This window comes from Cervus elaphus, chromosome 25, assembly GCF_910594005.1.
Source record: "Cervus elaphus chromosome 25, mCerEla1.1, whole genome shotgun sequence".
Taxonomy (NCBI): domain Eukaryota; kingdom Metazoa; phylum Chordata; class Mammalia; order Artiodactyla; family Cervidae; genus Cervus; species Cervus elaphus.
Genome location: NC_057839.1, coordinates 28265336 through 28284024, shown reverse-complemented (window position 1 = coordinate 28284024; position 18689 = coordinate 28265336).

The window sequence follows — 18689 nt, the reverse complement described above, 5'->3', positions numbered from 1 at the left end:
GAAGCACAAAGAAAAGGACAAGAATAACCAAGAAAGACTTGCTGAAGTTGTGCAAATATACTGAAAATTAAGATCCAGTTAGGTGTATTCATTCTCAGGACAGTGGTTACAATTCTAAAAGACATCTTTCAAAGGAAATGACTCTGTTATCAGCAGGGAATTTATGTAGGCTCAATTTGCAAATAATCTATTATTTAATGGGACTGGTAAAGATATGTCTGTTTCCTTATCATAACCTGTGGAGGAAATAATTTTAAATGCAGAGACTTAAAAATAAATAAGGCAAAAATAAACCCATATATAGATAGAGCATACAAACATATTTCAAACAGACATACATATATGGATATATAAACTCATAAATGTGTACAAGGACTGCCTTTTGCATTCTATAGTTGAAAAATCACTAAATGACAGAAACATTCATTTTTGAGGTAACCTTGAGAAAGTTTCAGTCTCAAGAGATTGGTCCAGGTATAAGAAACTGAGAAAGGCCATAACAACAGTGGTCAAGTAACAGTCTAGCCCTGCATAGAGAAGTGCTAGACAACTATTAAAAACGGTGATACAGACATTTGTTATCTACAATGTATTTTTTTTTAGTCTCAGGGTGATAAGACCTAAGGTAAATTTCGGTTCCATCTTTTTTTCTATATTTTTTCCAAACAAACAGATATATTTAGAAGTAGAAAAAGATCTTCATTTTTTTTTAAGGGAAAAACAGGAAAAAAAAAACAACCCATAATTACTTCCCTATACATTTATCACTCAATTTGGATTTCAATAGATTTTATTCTGCTATTCCAGGTCTTCTCTAGTTCAAAAGCCCTGACTTTGGAGTCCTGAGGTTTTCAGAGCTTGAAGAATTTGGATGAGGAAAACTCATCGAATATAACTATCTATCTATCTATCTATATACATATACACACACACTAGCATAAAATTGGGAAAAGACAAAAAGATTGCACATTTTAGTGTGTTAATTCAGAGTTTTTCATACTTCTCCTAACTGTGGAGATAAGAATCTGGAAGGCCTTCATAATCTTGAAACTTCTTTGTTTAAGTCTTATGTTTGAACCAAAGAATCATGAGAATTTTGCATTGCACCCATAACTTTACTTTTAATGCAAAATGAAGTTTAAATGTATTTATCCTAGAGTGAAAATGATGCTCCATGAAAAAACTGATCAGGTTTTTTCTTGCAGTTTTTGTGCCTGGGGGCTGAGGGGGTGGGATACTCATCCTAGTAGAGAAGAAAGTCAGTCTAGAGAGTGTGCAGTTCCTAAAATCAGTATAACTGACCGGCTGGCTGCTCTTGTGAAATAAGGCTCCAACTTTGCCCAAGATGTCTCAGCGCTTGATGGAAATCACAGAACAGGAAAGAGAACACGTGATGAGAATGTCATAGAATGCATTGGCTTCTACCATTATTTAAAAAAATACTGTTCATTTTACCAGTTGTCTTTAACATTCAAGTCCTAAAAACGAAAACAGTATTTTAAAAAGTAAAAAATGAACTAGTAATAAAATAAGACATATTGACTGAGTACTCATTTTAGCACATCAAAACATCAGGTAAGACAGAAATAAAGTTTTTATTACAAAAGATTTTGTATATGTAATAATCTTTCTGATATTCTGATAATATTATACCTTTACTGCAAATGCTTTGTAAAATTTAAAATATTTACAAATGATTGTTAGAAAATGAATAAGCCCCAGATATTCATAAATCACTCAGGATGTCAAATTTAATTTTAAAATATAGTGTTTCTTTTTTTTTTCTCCTCTTTCAGGACAACAAAACAAAATTTATAATACATATTTATCCTCTGGATAATAATGTTATCCTTTAAAGCATAATACTGTTCTCTTTTAAGAAAACTGTTCTGACAATCCTTGAACTTAAGAAAAACTTTTAGTAAGCACTTAATAGTTCCAAATTTATTTATCACTCTGCTTTTTACAAAGAAAAATATAATTATCCAGTGTAAGAGGGAGGCACGGAGTAATAAAGATACCAACTGGTGAAATGAAATTAAAACCATGTGGAAACTTGGCAAGAAGTTCAGGGCAACCAAATTACAATTTAACAATTAATCTGGGTAACTGAGCAATCAAGAAAACTAAATTCTATGCTGTTCTAAACCAGTTACTGTTAAAAACTCTAAAATAATATCTTTTTTTGCAAGAGAATGTTGCTAGAGATGACAAGGTCTGGGAAGGTTTTCAGTGTTAAATGAAACCTTAAAAGGCTTCTTTTTCTTTTGCAATTATTCATTTCTTGGGTTCAGTGTAATGTGTTAGGTCACAAAGAATGATCTTATTTTATTTTCCTTTTCCCCTCAAAACATTTAGAGTTATAAAATAAAAATTATAGGAAAAAACTAACCTACTTCTAACCAAAGTGGCATTTTTAAAAGAACAAGTAGTTTTTTTACATTACAAAGTAACACAGTGTAGTAAATTACTGTATCTGAATATCTTATTTTTGTGCCACATTTAAATTATTGGAGCCAGGAAAAGTAAAAGCCAATGCTTGATTCAAAGAGATATTTATCACATTCTCTAAACTGATGGGAAGAATACAGAGAAACAATAGGGATTACAACTCTCTTTGATGAAGTCTCCCTGATTTGAACCTGTTTTTACCTCTTTCATAGAACAAGAGATAATCCCTCTGAAATAAATATTTCCCCGATTTAAACAAAAGATAATTGGGCAAAGTAAGGTACTAAACACATAATTAATGTGGGAAATAATAAATAAATATAAACAGATAAAACACTAAGATTATATCTCTCTTTTTTTTTTTCAAAAGAAAAAAGGTAATGAGCAGACAACCACTTGTAGTTTAGGAGCTGAAGTCTTCCTTTGACAGCCCACAGATCAATTAAATCCTCTTCAAATTAGTTTTGATGTGTTAATGTGTGAGTTCCCCATCCCCAAGTTTCCAAGGACCATTACTGGGGTTTTACGCTGGCTTTCCACTGAATCGTTTCTAGTGTTTTGTTGCATGTTAATGCGAGGTCATTTAAAGCTATGTCATTTAAAGCTATGTAAATACAGAAAAAAACAACTCTAAAGCAGAGCATTCCCTACTTTGCTTATTTTCTCACACCGCCTTCTGTCCTTCTAGTTAAGAAAAGATAGAAAATATTTGAGTCTTGCTTAATTGTTCTCTTTGATGGCTGGATGTGTAATCTTTAGCAATACTTAGATTATCAAAATATAGCAGGTGGTCATATCCTGATTTCCATAACCTGCTCAAAAACACCTAGATTCTCAAAATTGTTAACCTGTCATAGATCCTTAACTCTAATACGGAGTGACTAACAGGTAAAGAAAGAATATTTTAAATTTATGACTGGGTAATTCCTTTCACATATGATGGAATCCAAAACAATACCTCAGTTTTATCTGACAGGGAATTACTGTCACGTTCGCCTCCCCAGTGCTTCCTGTTGGGGGTGAGTGGTCTATTCTTGAGCATGACAAAGTCTGATTTCTGAATGGCTGGTAGTGTCAAAGGGCCATTAGTATGCTAAGCCTTTTAGTGGCATGGGATAGCTCCATCCTGCTTTCCTCAATTGTTGCAATTGGGCCACGTGACAAACTGATGATTTCAAGGCAAGCTTTGGAGTCTTGCTGTCTTCCAGAAATTAATATTCCTTCTGGTAATATAATCTATTGACACTTCTTGCCTAATTCTTTAGTGCCTGCATGGACGTACAGTCCTGGTGAAACCAGAGCAATGAGAAAAAATTTTTTAAAAAGATTCAGCAAACAAAATTGGTAAATTCCCTTATGATTAGATTCTAAGAGTTTTCCTAACAGTGTTTGGAAAAACTGTTGACAGTTTTTATCATCCCTATTTTAAAAAATTCTACAAATAATGGTGACATATTTTGAAAACAATTTTTCAAAACCAAATTTAATACAAAAAATGTTTATAGATCTTTTTATTTTGTTTAGTCAACTCAATTGCTCAGCACTGACATATTTTTTGCATTTCTTGAAAATATTCTTTTCAGGCTTACTAACTGGTAGCACCCACAAAGAGTAGAATAAACATAAAATAATCATTTGAAAATTAAAAGAAGTGGACCAGATGATCTTTTTCTATATTGACTAGTTACTTATTATGTCTTATTCTGCAGTTAGCCGGCAGACCAATAAGAAAGTTTAGTGAAATACTACCTTTAGCTTCAAAGCAGATTTGGCAGATAGAACACTAGATTCATCTTTCGATTGTTCCAAAGGAAGAGCCAAGCAGAGGACACTGGATAACAAAATTGATCAGTTTCTTGGCCTTGCAAGAGTGAAATCTATATAATGCATGTTATTTGGTTAGAGGGTTTTTCCAAGAATATCAGCCACATACATAGTCAAATACAAAGAGAAAATACCTACCAAACTGCAATGCAAAATGTGTTTTAGCTAATCTATAAATCTGCCTTTATTCCTAAAGGGTGAAAAACTGAAAATTATGAATATCTTGTCACTCTGAGACCTGGGATAGCAGAGACTGGCTGGCTTTTCAAAACAACTTATTTCTGGGAACTTCCCTAGTGGTCCAGTGATTAAGAATCCACCTTGCAATGAAGAGGACGCGGGTTTGATCCTTGGTTAGGGAACTAAAGATCCCACATGTTGACAGGCAACTGAATCCATATGCCACAAATAATAAACAGCCAAAAATAAATAAGTAAAAGCAAACAAAACACCTTCTTTTTTTTTTTCTAGGGCACTTGGCTAGGCCACACATTCCTGCCTTCCTTGCAGTAAGCTGTAATTATTTGACTGTGTTTCAGCTGTAGGGTATATTTACTTAATAGGCTGTGCTTTACCACCATACCTGGCCCATAAACGCCTCCCATGTGTACTTTTTCATGCCCTTTCTGCCCCTGCCAGCCTGACTCAGAGCATGGTGACTTTGAAAACTTATGATAAACAGGGCAGGCCCACAAGAATTCCAGAAATGCTACTTACAGTAGTGCTTTACCTACAGTTTTACTTACAGTAAGTGAGGTGAAGTCGCTCAGTCGCATCCGACTCTTTGTGACCCCATGGACTGTAGCCTACCAGGATCCTCAGTCCATGGGATTTTCCAGGCAAGAGTACTGGAGTGGGTTGCCATTTCCTACAGTAAAACTCCCCACTAATCAAGAATACTTTCACTGGACTTTTGACTGAGAAATAAACTTTTATTATTTTTTTAAGCCATTGCACATTTCATACTGGAAGTGGAGTGCAGCTGAAAATGACAACTCCACACTTGTGACGTTGGTTTAGTGGCTGGGCATCAAGCAGTGAGGATACTGATATTGGAAGCTGGAAAGATAGAGAACCCTGACACCTAGAAGCAAAACGTGACACCTAGAAGCAAAATAAACACCTAGAATGTGTTTGGAGACAAACAAACATATTGTTTGTCTCCAATGATAGCTTATTTTTTCTTTTTTAAGAGCTAGGGGAAGGATGAAGAGCAGTGCTGAGGCCAGGGAGTGGAAAACTCAGGGGAAACCTACCATTCCAATGATAGCTTAAAATGTTACTGAATCCAAGTTCCTACAACTCCCCACATGCACGATAGGCCAGTAAATTGAGAGAATTGTTGGAATAGTGACTTTTCAGAAAGAGAGCAAATGGAGAAGATGGTGGACTTGTGCCCCAAAGAAACATCTTGTCTGAGTTAGAATTCAGGCTTAGTCAGGCTTCTTACTGTTTGTTTGTTTTAATCTTTATTTATTTGGCTGAGTTAGGTCTTAGTTGAGGCACACAGGCTCTTCAAATTTTGCTGTAGCATGTGGGATCTTCAGTTGCAGCATGAGAACTCTTAGTTGCAGCTTGTGGGATCTAGTCCCCTGACCTGGGATTGAACCTGGGCCCCCTACATTAGAAGTGCTGAGTCCTAGGCACTGGACAATCAAGGAAGTCCTCAGACTTATTTTATACTAAAAAGGGAAGAAGTGAAGTCAAACATTTTCTAGTTCTGGGCCTGGTCAGCCTCTGGAGGGGATGTGGTACCTTCTTCCTCCCTGTAGTCATTCTCAGGTGGGGCTGGCCAGGATGTTTCCTGTGAATTAAACAAAGATGGGTGTGGGCTACATCCCTTCAGTCCTGTCCGACTCTTTGTGACCCTGTGGACTGTAGCCCACCAGGCTCCTCTGTCCATGGGATTCTCCAGGCAAGAATACTGGAGTGGGTTGCCATGTCTTTCTCCAGGGGATCTTCCTGACCCACGGATCTCCTATGTCTCCTGTATTAGCAGACAGATTCTTTACTACTAGCACCACCTGGAAAGTCCTAAACAAAGGTATTTTAGCTTAATGCTCATTACGTGGGAGGCAGGGTTCCCAGACATAGGTTATTAGGTATAATTCAAACTTATAGGCAACATCCCTTTAGTGATTAACTTGTAATAGGATACAGAACGCTCTTCCCTATTACAAGAGAAAGACTGTATAACCTCTGAATCTGTAGTACTAGTGGAAGTGACTGGAAAAAGTAAGCATAAGTACTTTCAGCAAGCTCTCACAAGGAAACCGATGAACTTGGAAAAAAGAATATCATAGTTTCCAAACAGAGATGAAAGGGATGAAGAGAGTCCAGATATTTAGTTCCTCAAAGGACTGGAAAATTCAACTATTTCTAAGCCCATTGGAAGAGGACAAAAAGGGCTATATGGTAACTATATGTTTTAGTTTGCCTGGGATATTCATGGTTTATGCTTCTTATTTCTGCCAAATATTAATAGCATTAATATGACTCATTCTGGTAAATATCAGATTATAGATGCAGTTTCCTAACCTGGACCTTGAAGGTAGCTGGCTAGATGAGTGAGTTCTAAGTCACTTCTGTCGTGTTCAACTCTTTGCAACCCTATAGACTTATAGCCTACCAGGTTCCTCTGTCCATGGGATTCTCCAGGTAAAAATACTGAAGTGGGTTGCCGTTGTCCTCCTTCAGGGGATCTTCCCAACCCAGGGGTCAAACCTTATGTCTCCTGAATTGGCAGGCAGATTCTTTACCTCTAGCAGCATGTGGGAAGCTGGCTAGTTAAGGGGAGTGTGGAGGGAGGAGCCTGGCAGGTTGTAGTCCATGGGGTTGCAAGAGTCATACACAACTTAGTGACTAAACTACTAGGCTTCATACCTTGTTTTTGTCACTTTCTAGCAATATCCATGTTTTGCAAGTTACTTTGTCCTCTGTAAAGTGCAATATTCTCACATGCAGCACAGCAGAAACATTAGTACATCCTAGGGATGATTAAGGAGAAGACAATGGCACCCCACTCCAATACTCTTGCCTGGAAAATCCCATGGATGGAGGAGCCTGGTGGGCTGCAGTCCATGGGGTCGCTATGAGTCGGACACAACTGAGCGACTTCACTTTCACTTTCCACTTTCATGCATTGGAGAAGGAAATGGCAACCCACTCCAGTGTTCTTGCCTGGAGAATCCCAGGGACAGGAGAGCCTGGTGGGCTGCCATCTGTGGGGTTGCACAGAGTCAGATACAACTGAAGTGACTTAGCAGCAGCAGCAGCAGCAGCAGGGATGATTAAATGAAACTGTAAAGCACTTAACATATTACCCAGCACATAGTAGGTATGTAAGATTTACTTTTTAATTTTTAATAGTGTCATAATAGGGGCTTCCCCTGTGCCCAGTGATAATGAATCTACCTGCTAATGCAGGAGACACAGGAGACATGGGCTTGACCCCTGGTTTGGGAAGATCCCAAAGATATAAAGAGTGTAAAGGGAGTCCAAGATAGAAAAGTTACAGTATTTTTTAATACAGGCAAAGATGTTGTAAATGTAATTTTTTGGCCCAGCATGTAAGTCTCCTTTGTGTGTTTGTGAAATTATCACTTTCTGAATATTGATGAGTCATGCAGACTGCCTCTCACCAAGAAATCTGAGAATATCACCTGTTCCCAGCCCTCCTTTGCAGCTAGGATATAAGTATGTGATTCAGGCTCAGGCATTCAGACACATTTGCCCTGGATTCCAGATAGGAAGTCACTGATACCAAGGGCCCAGGGCAGTGGAGAAACCGTTATGGAGACAGGTGGCAGTAGTAAGAGCAGTGACACCCAGTTTTCATGAATAGCCGTAACCATGGTTCCAGCAGTGGGGTCTAGTCTCCAGTGATGCACAAAACTGCTGTGCATCTGGTTTTAACGTGGCCATGATAGGGTCTTCGGTGGGCTAGTTTCTGTGGCACATTTTGCTTTGGTCCTGCTTTCTGCCTAGCTTCTTGTGCTATTGCCCCCTTTTTAATTTTTTATTTATTTTTTTAACTTTTTTTTTTTTTATTAGTTGGAGGCTAATTACTTCACAACATTTCAGTGGGTTTTGTCATACATTGATATGAATCAGCCATAGATTTACACTTATTCCCCATCCCGATCCCCCCTCCCACCTCCCTCTCCACCCGATTCCTCTGGGTCTTCCCAGTGCACCAGGCCCGAGCACTTGTCTCATGCATCCCACCTGGGCTGGTGATCTGTTTCACCATAGATAATATACATGCTGTTCTTTCGAAACATCCCACCCTCGCCTTCTCCCACAGAGTTCAAAAGTCTGTTCTGTACTTCTGTGTCTCTTTTTCTGTTTTGTATATAGGGTTATCATTACCATCTTTCTAAATTCCATATATATGTGTTAGTATGCTGTAATGGTCTTTATCTTTCTGGCTTACTTCACTCTGTATAATGGGCTCCAGTTTCATCCATCTCATTAGAACTGGTTCAAATGAATTCTTTTTAATGGCTGGGTAATATTCCATGGTGTATATGTACCACAGCTTCCTTATCCATTCATCTGCTGATGGGCATCTAGGTTGCTTCCATGTCCTGGCTATTATAAACAGTGCTGAGATGAACATTGGGGTGCATGTGTCTCTTTCAGATCTGGTTTCCTCAGTGTGTATGCCCAGAAGTGGGATTGCTGGGTCATATGGCAGTTCTATTTCCAGTTTTTTAAGAAATCTCCACACTGTTTTCCATAGCGGCTGTACTAGTTTGCATTCCCACCAACAGTGTAAGAGGGTTCCCTTTTCTCCACACCCTCTCCAGCATTTATTGCTTGTAGACTTTTGGATAGCAGCCATCCTGACTGTATTGCCCTCTTTTTAATTGAGTTCAGTTCTCCAGACCTCCTGTGACTCTATTTGCTACTCAATACATTTTCAACACAGCTTCCCTCATGGCTCAGTCGGTAAAGAATCTGCCTGCAATGCAGATCTGAGTTTGATCACTGGGCCGGGAAGATCCCCTGGAGAAGAGAATGGCTACTTATTCCTGTATTCTTGCCTGGAGAATCCCATGGACAGAGGAGTCTGGCAAGCTACAGGTTGCAAAGAATCCGACACAACTGATGGACTAAGCACACACACTCTTCAACAGTTTTGCTTTTCAAAAGTCACAATAGGTTTCTGATCCTTCCAGCTAGGAATCCTGATAGATAAGAACACAGAGCAGGGTAAGAAGGAGTGTGTGGTAGATGTGGCGTTTTGGATCTTGCAATTTTAGGTAGCGTGGTAGGCTGAATTTTTGCCAGTTTCTCTTAGATCCTTTCCTTAACTTCCTGGCTCTGCCATTTCATAAGGAACAACCTCTCCCAGGTTCTCTTGACTTCGAACTTTCGGGTGAGTTCAATTAATGGGAGGTACTGGCAGACTGGAAGGCAAGTTGGGTATTTGTCTGCTTCCCCTCTCCCCTTGTGGGGTGATGTCTGACACTTATCCCATCATCCTATTCCAGTTCCTATTGGATTATCTCTCCCTCCATGATCCCAGCTCTGGCTCAGCCTCCTTTGCTAGGACTTCAGAGCCCATGGATCACCCCAGCTTTGGAATTCTATTCACACCACTTACTCCCTGTGGTGCTTAGCCCTAGGGGGGACAGCAGCTCCTGCTGATTCTGATATCTGAGTTGCCTCTTAATCCTCCTTGTTTGGCTCCTCAGCAACTCCATCACCTGTGTAAACAATTCCCTGAATTAAATTTCCTCTGTAGGAAACAGTGGTTTCTGTTTTCCTGGCAGGACATTGACTGATATGTGTGTTGAGGAAAGCCTCCTTGAAAGGTGACATTTGATCAAAGACTTAAGAGAGGAGGGAGTTACCCCTGTTGATATGTGTGCGGAAGTGTATTCCAGGCAGCAGGAATAGCGCAAAGACCCTATGGTGAGAAAATGCCTGGTATGTTGAAGAAAACAGCAGAGTGAAAGAAAGAATAATAGCAGTTAAGATAGGAGAGATCATGGAGCCTGATCATCTGATGGAGGGTTTTGATCAAGGGGGTATCATGAACTGTCTTATATTTTAAAAGGACCATTGTGGCAACTGTGTTGAGAATATATGATAGGGGACAAAGGAAAAAGAAGAAAGTCATGTTCAAAGACTCTAGCAGCATTCTAGGCAAGAGATGATAGTAGCTTGGACCTATGAGCTAGTAATAGAGGTAGTAAGAAGTGGTTCTGTTATAGCTATAATTTGAAGGCAGAACCAAAGGAATTTACTGGGGTGGGAAAGAGAAGACTGAAGGAGGATTGTAGTGATGTTGTCGATGTCTAACTAGGGATACACAAAATGACCAGAAGTCTTCAGGCATGGTAGTGAGAAGCCATGGGCATGTGCTTTTCATATAGCTACACAAGCAGTTTTTCCCTTATGTTCTTCTGGACCTCTTCCAGGGTCAATGGTTGAACATCATTAATGCGGTTTCTGGGAACTGTTTTTAGGTCTTTAACTGATTGTTGTTGAATCTCATGTAGAGGGACCTTAGGGTCACTCCTTAGTATAGAATCATTTTTCAGAAATATTCCAAGATGTTTTTAGAACTAGTGTCCCAAAGAGAGAGAAGGGATTTAAGGATAACTAGAAAGTTTTTAGCTTGAACAACTGGAAGGGTAAGATTGCCATTGGCTAAGATGGGGAAGGCTGCAATTAAACAGATTTGGGGGAGATCAAGAATTCAGTTTTGAACATTTTAAGTTGGTAATATCTATTAAATACCCAAGTGAGAAAAAACAAGTAATAAGTGGAAATATAAATCTTTAATTCATGATAAAAGACTAAGCTGGAGATAAAGTTTTGGGAGCTATTGGTAAATAGATGATATTTAAAAGCTATGTGTCTGAATGAGGTTGTCAAGGGAGAAAAAAGAAGGCCAAGGATTGAGTCCTAGAACACTCCAGCATTAACAAGTTTGGGAGAGAAGGAGGAATCAGGAAGTGGAGTTTGAGAAGGAGTATTTACATGAAATGGTAGGTGTTCAGTATGGTGTCCTGGAAACCAAATGAAGCAAGTATATTGAGGACTTAGTAATGAATTTTGTCAAATGACATAAAGTCTTAGAATTGATCGCTGGCTTTAGCAACACAGAGGATATTCAGTTCAGTTACTCAGTCGTGTCTGACTCTTTGAGACCCCAAGGACTGCCTCATGCCCGGCTTCCCTGTCCATCACCAACTCCCGAGTTTATTCAAACTTATGTCCGTTGAGTTGGTGATGCCATCCAACCATGTCATTCTCTGTGGTCCCCTTCTCCTCCTGCCTTCAATCTTTCCCAGCATCAGGGTCTTTTCAAATGAATCTGTTCTTCGCATCACGTGGCCAAAGTATTGGAGTTTCAACTTCAGCGTCAGTCCTTCCAATGAATATTCAGGATTGATTTCCTTTAGGATTAACTGGTTGGATCTCCTTGCTGTCCAAAAGGATATTGGTGATCTTGAAAAAACAGTTTAAGTGGAATCAAAGCATGACTGGGGTGGGTTGAATTGGGAATAGAATTGGAGACTGTGTATGGAGACAACTATTTAGAAAACTGTTATTGCAAAGAGATATGGCAGTAGTTGGTGGGATACATTGAGTCAAGATAAGTGTTTTTTTTTTTTAATTAATCAATTTTGGCTGTGCTGGGTCTTTGTTGCTGTCTGGGCTTTTCTCTAGTTGCAGTAAGTGGGGGCTACTCTGTAGTTTCAGTGAGTAGGCTTCTCATTGCAGTGGCTTCTTCTGGTGAGGAACATGATTTAGGGCATGTGGGCTTCAGTAGTTGGGGCACCCAGGCTCCAGAGCGCAGGCTCAATAGTTGCGGCACACAGACTTAGCTGCTTTATGGCATGTGGGATCTTCCCTGACCAGGGATGGAGCCTGTGTCTCCTGCATTGGCAGGAGGATTCTTTACCGTTGAGTCACCATGGAACCATCCAGTGTTGTTTTTCAAAATGGAAAAAATGGCAGCATGCTTGTGAACTGAGGAGAATGTTCTTTTAATACTGAAAGATTTATTGTGCAGATGAAACAGAATTAAGGGGGCAATGTTCTCAGGAAGGTGATTCAGGATGGGATGGGATCTAGTGCACAAGTTGAGGGATCAGATTTAGATAGGGGTGGGAATAGTTCATCCAAGGGAAGGCAGAGTATGTAGGTGCAGCTGCTGGTCAGTGAAATGGTGATGGGTATCTGGAAAAGAGTTCTTCTTCTTTTAATTTTTTCCCAAAACTTGTAAATTTTACTTTATTTATTTTTTACTAATCATCACATTTATCCATCCAAGGTGGACAAAAAACAAATTATTTCAACAGCTGTTTGAAAAAAAGTTTAGAAATAATTCAATAACAAGGGTGATTACATAATTAGTATATGAAAATCCCTATGTTTCCAATATCATTGGGAAGGGTTCTTTCAGCAGGATATAAACACAGATGATAAAAGAAAAACATAATAAACTTGACTACACAAAATTATTTTTAAAACTTTTCTGCAGTAAAAAAGAACAGCTCAAAACAGCTCAAAAGACAATTTAAAACTGTGTTACAAAATGTTTGTGACATACAAAAACTCATTATCTTATTTTCAATAAATGTTACATAAAAAAAGATAATTTAATATATCACTTTCATGCAAATTAGAAAGAGAATTTCCTTCCTTAAGATATTTTAAACTATCACACTATTCTAGCTTTTGTTAGGACAAGACACTTCACTGCCATCTGTAAAAAAAATAGCATAACAAATATCGAAATTTATGATTTATTTTTAATTAAAAATTTTTTATTGGCATATAGTTGATTTGCAATGTGTTAAGTTTCAGGTATATAGCAAAGTGAATTGGTTATGCATATATATATATATATATATATATATATCCTCTTTTTTCTTTTTCTTTTAAGATTCTTTTCCCATATAGGCCATTACAGAGTACTGAGTAGAGTTCCCTGTACTAGACAGCAGGATCTCATTAGAATTGTTCTATTTTATCTATAGTAGTGTGTATATGTCAATCCAGATCTCATTATCCCCCTTGCCCTTTATCCACTTTTAACTGTAAATTTGTTTTCTACATCTGTGACTACTTCTTTTTGTAGATAAGTTCATTGGAACCCCTCTTTTTTAGATTCTACATATAAGCAATATCATGTATTTGTCTTTCTGTGTCTGACTTACTTCATTCAGTATGACAATCTCTAGGTACGTCTATGTTACTGCAAATGGCAGTATTTTGTTCTTTTTTATTGATGAGTAATACTCCATTGTATATATGTGGGCTTCTGTGGTGGCTCAGTGGTAAAAAATCCACCTGCCAATGTGGGACATGTGGGTTTGATCCCTGAGTCAGGAAGATCCCTTCGAGAAGGACATGGCAATCCACACCAGTATTATTGTCTGGAAAATCCCATGGATAGTGGAGCCTAGCAGGCTACAGTCCATGGGGTTGCAAGAGTCAGACACAACTTAGTGACTAAACAACAATATTCAATTGTGTGTGTGTGTGTGTGTGTGTGTGTGTGTGTGTGTGTGTGTGTGTGTATCTCACATCTTTTAAAATCTATTCCTCTGTTGATGGACATTTAGCTTACTTCCATATCCTGGCTATTGTAAACAGTGCTGCCATGAACATTGGAGTGCATATATATATTTTTTTGAATTATGCTTTCCTCTGGGTATAAGCCCAGTAATGGGATTTCTGGGTCATATGGTAATTCTATTTTTAGTTTTTTAAGAAACCTCCATTCAAATGGGTATCTTTCCTTTTCTCCTTTGCCTTTAGCTTCTCTTCTTTTCTCAGCTATTTGTAAGGCCGCCTCAGACAACCATTTTGCATTTTTGTATTTCTTTTTCTTGGGGATGGTCTTGATCCCTGTCTCCTGTACAATGTCACAAACCTCCGTCCATAGTTCATCAGATACTCTGTCTATCAGATCGAATCCTTTGAATCTATTTGTTATCTCCACTGTATAATCATAAGGGATTTGATTTAGGTCGTACCTGAATGGTCCAGTGGTTTTCCCTATTTTCTTCAATTTCAGTCTGAATTTGGCAGCAAGGAGTTCACGATCTGAGCCACAGTCAGCTTCCAGTCTTGTTTTTGCTGACTGTATAGAGCTTCTTCATCTTTGGCTGCAAAGAATATAATCAGTCTGATTTGAGTATTGGCCATCTGGTGATGTCTATGTGTAGAGTCTTCTCTTGTGTTATTGGAAGAGGGTATTTGCTATGACCAGTGCCTAGAGAAGTTTGCATTCTCTTGGCAAAACTCTGTTAGCCTTTGACCTGCTTTGCTTTGTACTCCAAGGCCAAATTTGCCTGTCACTCCAGGTATGTCTTGAATTCCTACTTCTGCATTCCAGTCCCCTATAATGAAAAGGATATCTTTTTTGGGTGTTAGTTCTAGAAGGTCTTGTAGGTCTTCATAGAACCGTTCAGCTTCTTCAGCATTACTGGTCAGAGCATAGACTTGTATTACTATAATATTGAATGGTTTTTCTTAGAAACGAACAGAGATCATACTATGGATGCGAGAGTTGGACTATAAAGAAATCTGAGTGCTGACAAATTGATGCTTTTGAACTGTGGTGTTGAAGAAGACTCTTGAGAGTCCCTTGGGCTGCAAGGAGATCCAACCAGTCAATCCAGTCAATACCAGGAAATCAGTCCTGAATATTCATTGGAAGGACTGATGCTGAAGCTGAAACTATAATACTTTGGCCACCTGATGCAAAGTACTGACTCATTTGAAAAGACTCTGATCCTGGGAAAGATTGAAGGCAGGAGGAGAAGGGGATAACAGAGGATGAGATGGTTGGATGGCATCACTGGCTCAATGGACATGAGTTTGAGTAAGCTCCAGGAGTTGGTGATGGTCAGGGAAGCCTGGCGTGAGGCAGTTTATGAGGTCGCAAAGAGTCAGACACGACTGAGCAACTGAACTGGACTGAAAGAAAACTCCGTATTGTTCTCCATAGTGGCTATACCAATTTATATTCTTACCAATAGTGTAGGAGGATTTGAGAAAAATTCTTCTCACTAATGAAATTTCTCAAGGAAATAGAAGAGTTACCAGCAAGGAGTAAGGATAGGAGAAGAGGAAACAGAAGTTTGAGGAGAAAGGAAAATGTGTAAAAAAGTAAATGGGTTAAGAATATATGAATATAGAACATAGGAAATTTGGGATTCCCAGATGGCACTAGTGGTAAAGAACCTTCCTGCCAATGCAGGAGACACAGCAGACATGGGTTTGTTCCCTGGGCCAGGAAGATCCCCTAGAGGAGAGCATGGCAACCCACTCCAGTATTCTTGCCTGGAGAATCCCATGGACAGAGGAGCCTGGCAGGCTACAGTGCATGGGATTGCAAAGAGTCGGATATGACTGAAGCAACTAAGCATGCACACGCAATATGTTTGGCAAGTAGCATTAAAGGCCAACTTGAGGGTTGTGGTAAAGTGAGACAAGTCAGTATAATTTGGTGTTTTTCCCCAGTTGTGTTTAGCGGCATAGGTGAAGGTGCAGGATAGAAAGACAGGTGAATTTAACCTAGGTGGCAATTTTACTGAATACAAGAAAGAGAGAGGGACAAGGGAATCACAAGTGTAAGCAAGAAAATGACCATAATAACCATCCATGGAATTTAATGTGGATCAGTGGGGAGTGACGAAGCCCACACACATACCAACACACGACACACAGTGAGGAGAGCCATCATCAAGAAAGTGAAGAACAGGGAAACCATGGTAGGATCAATACAGTGCTTCTGAAATCAAAAGATGGTTGGAGTATCCAGTCTCCTTCACCTCATTATTTGCTCATCACAGAGCTCTCGTTTACATGGTCTGAGGCTTCACATTCGCATCTTCATAGCAGGGTGATAGAAGAAATAAAGAAAAAGGGGGAGGGCAGGACAAAGAGGTACAATTACTGTCTATGTTTACAGGAGGTTTCCCAGAAAGTGTCACATGATACTTTTTTCTTACATTTCTTTGGTCAGAACTTGTTACATGGTTATTCCTAGCAATAAAATATTTATTCCAGAGACCAGTAAATAATGACTTCTATTCCTTATGATAAAGGGGAGGACATAGATTAGGTAATTACTATGTTTCTTTGCTTCTAAAATGTGAATTTTCCCCACATTTTACCTCTCTGAAAGCAGGATATATAATAGAGTTGGTATTGTGTCATGGTTTAATTGCTGGCATTTTTTATACTTAGTAGTAGAGAAAAACAATACATTTTACAGTTGATGACATCTTATATTGGAAGAAAGATGACAGTATTTTGCCAAGCCAGAAAGACTGAATGTGAGGAACAGATTTGCTCTAGGTAAGAGAAAGGGAAAAAATATAATTAATTTGGTTTTTCACTTGTCAAGTTTGAGAATGACCCATAAACACTGAAAATTTAGGACTAGAACTCCAGGTTGTGATGGGGCATGTGATCAAATTTATGTGGGAAAATTCTTTGAGCTTTTAGGAATTTTGATTGTTTGCACACTTTGATTTCCAAAAATAATTTCAAGCGGTATTCCTTCACTATCGGTAGAAATTATTTTGTTTGTTGCCAAAGCCTCAGCAACCCTGCCAGATGTCATAATAATTTTATAAGATGATAAGGTATTAATTCAAGGTTTTCAATTAAATTAACTGTGAAAAATAAGATGCGATTTAAAATATTAGTTTGTAGCCAATAAGTGATGGTGGAATTTTTTCATGTCTATAGTGATTGCATGTGAAACTTCTGATAGAAATGTCTGGTTTTAATTTATTTTCTTCTGGATGCTTTATTGAAGACCCATGTGCAAAGGGAAAAAATTAAAACCAGACAACTTCAAATCCACTGTAAATTTCACATGGCATTAGAAAAACTAAACTAAATGTTTCTTTTGGCCACCATGCTTGAAATGCAAGCAAGAAGCAAAACAAATTCATATTTTAATACTCGTATCTGAAATAAGAAAACAGTATCTGTACCTAAACATTTATTAAACCTAGTGGTAGAAACTAGTTTGGGTGAAATTGTTAAAAAAATAAATGCACACAGCAAATTATTTGTGTACCATTTTCAGGCTTATATCCTGTATTTGAAATGTGAGAAATGAGGAAATGAAAAGGGTTATTAAATTTTTTTTTAAAAATGCAGGCCTAGTAAAAAGTAGATTTATGGTTTCAGGTCTTTTGCCAGTAACATTGACTCCTATCCCTAGTATCCCACCAAGGTCTTCATGAAATGGTACTTGATCAAAGATGAAATAATATAAACCAATAAGATCTGTAGACCTGAGGCAAAAAGCACCTTGAAAACAATTTGTATCTACTTTTCATGAGCAAAAGTAGCAAAAAGGAAAGGCTCTTTCTCCTTATTTTTGATATTTTTAAAGTTCTAATTAGCTTCATTCATTCCTTTGTTCATGGATTCTACACGTTCTTTGGGTCCTGCTATGTGTCCGGTATAGGCAAAACGATCTGCAAAATCAGATATGATCCCTGTCCTCAGAGAACTTACTTTACATTCTGGAGAAAGATGACTACATTGCATTATTGAAACTGCAGCATAGGAGGTGCTCTGAAGGGAAAGATATGCTAGGTGGGGCTATAAAAAGAGGAATTGACATGGTCAGGGAAGTCAGAGAAGTAATTCTTGCATGTGAAACTTCAGATAAAAAGAACATCAGTAACAAACATTTCCTGATAGCTCAGTTGGTAAAGAATCCGCCTGCAATGCAGGAGACCCTGGTTTGATTCCTGGGTTGGGAAGATCCGCTGGAGAAGGGATAGGCTACCCACTCCAGTATTCTTGGGCTTCCCTGGTGGCTCAGCTGGTAAAGAATCTGCCTGCAGTGCAGGAGACCTGGGTTAGGTTCCTGGGTTGGGAAGATCCTCCAAAGGAGGAAAAGGCTACTCACTCTAGTATTCTGGTCTGGAGAATTCTATGGACTGTGTAGTCCATGGGTTGCAAAGAGTCAGACATGACTTAGTGACTTTTACTTTCAACAGTCTTTTCCACTACAGGGTATCTAACAAATGGAGGCTTCAACACTTAAGCCACTTATAACAAGTCTAGAGGTGTTTTGATCAGGGTTGATTCAGAAGCTCAACAATGCCATTAAAGCCCTAGGCTCTTACCCTCTCTCTGCTCTCCCATCCTTTCTTGTTGGCTAGGTTCTCTTTTTTTCAGAACCCTGTTTTCTCAGAAGGAACGTCAGATCTCTTGGCCTGGCCCATGTCCACGCGCTAGCTGCAAGCTGATGGAAAAGCAAGAATACAACATTTTTTTTAATCCTCTATAGTAGGATTCAGGCTCTGTCATCAAGGAAGGGGGAGGTGGGAAATGCGTATAAGATACCTTCATTTTCTACCACAGGGAGGGACTCCCATGCTGTGATCTGAAAGGCAAGGAGG